Source organism: Arachis stenosperma, chromosome 9, assembly GCF_014773155.1.
Source record: "Arachis stenosperma cultivar V10309 chromosome 9, arast.V10309.gnm1.PFL2, whole genome shotgun sequence".
NCBI classification, from domain to species: domain Eukaryota; kingdom Viridiplantae; phylum Streptophyta; class Magnoliopsida; order Fabales; family Fabaceae; genus Arachis; species Arachis stenosperma.
The window spans coordinates 77036211-77037458 of record NC_080385.1 but is presented as its reverse complement, the minus strand read 5'-3'; positions in this window follow the sequence as shown (position 1 = coordinate 77037458).

The following is a 1248-nucleotide window of genomic DNA, read 5'->3' as shown; positions in this document are numbered from 1 at the left end:
ACGGCTTTTCTGAGCCGTAATAGTGGCTAAGGGTTCAGCTTCGATCCACTTTGTGAAGTAGTCGACCCCTACTATGAGGTATTTGACTTGCCCCGGTCCTTGTGGGAACGGGCCGAGTAGGTCGAGTCCCCACTTTGCGAAGGGCCATGGTGCAGTGATGCTTATGAGGTCTTCGGGTGGTGCTTTGTGAAAATTGGCATGCTTTTGGCAGGGGGGGCATATTTTCACAAACTCCGCTGCGTCTCTTTGCAAGGTCGGCCAGTAGAGTCCGGCTCTGACTATTTTCTTGGATAGGGCCCGAGCTCCGAGATGGTTCCCACACATGCCTTCGTGGACTTCTTCGAGGACGCTCTTTGTTTCTGAGGTCGGGACGCACCTCAGGAGGGGGTTTGAGAATCCTCTTCTGTATAATACGTCGTGGATTAGTGTATAATTCTGGGCGTCCTTTGTAAGCCTTTTAGCTTCTCTTCTTTCGGCGGGGAGAGTTCCCGACTTCAGGTAGCTGAGTATGGGGGTCATCCATCCTTGTTGTTGGTCGGATATGTTTAGTATTTCTTCTTCCCTTAACACGGACGGAGATTGTAGGGTTTCTTGGAGGAGACTTCTGTTGTTCCCTCCGGGCTTGGTGCTAGCAAGTTTTGAGAGGGCGTCTGCCCGAGCATTTTGCTCCCGAGGTATGTGCTGGATTTGTATTTCCGGGAAGTGTCGTAATTGCGCCTGTGTTTGGTCCAGGTATTTTTTCATAGTAGGGTCTTTGGCCTGGTAGCTTCCATTTACTTGTGAGGTAACGATCTGGGAGTCACTGAAGATCGTGATTCTCTTGGCTCCGACCTCTTCGGCTAGCTTTAGTCCTGCTAGTAGGGCCTCGTATTCAGCTTGGTTGTTTGAGGCCTGGAACTCGAATTTTAGGGATAGCTCTATCCGTGTTCCTTGATCGCTTTCGAGTATAACACCGGCTCCGCTTCCTGTTTTGTTTGAGGACCCGTCGACATACAGATTCCATGAGAGTGGGGTTCCTGGGGTCTCAGTGTATTCCGCGACGAAGTTGGCTAGATATTGAGTTCTTACAGCAGTCCGGGCTTCATAGTGGAGGTCGAACTCGGACAGTTCCACCGCCCATCGTAGGATTCGTCCTGCCATGTCTGTCTTCTGTAGGATGTGTCTCATGGGTTGGTTTGTCCGGACTTTGATGGTGTGGGCTTGAAAGTAGGGGCGGAGTCTTCGAGCTGTGAATACTAGTGCATAGGC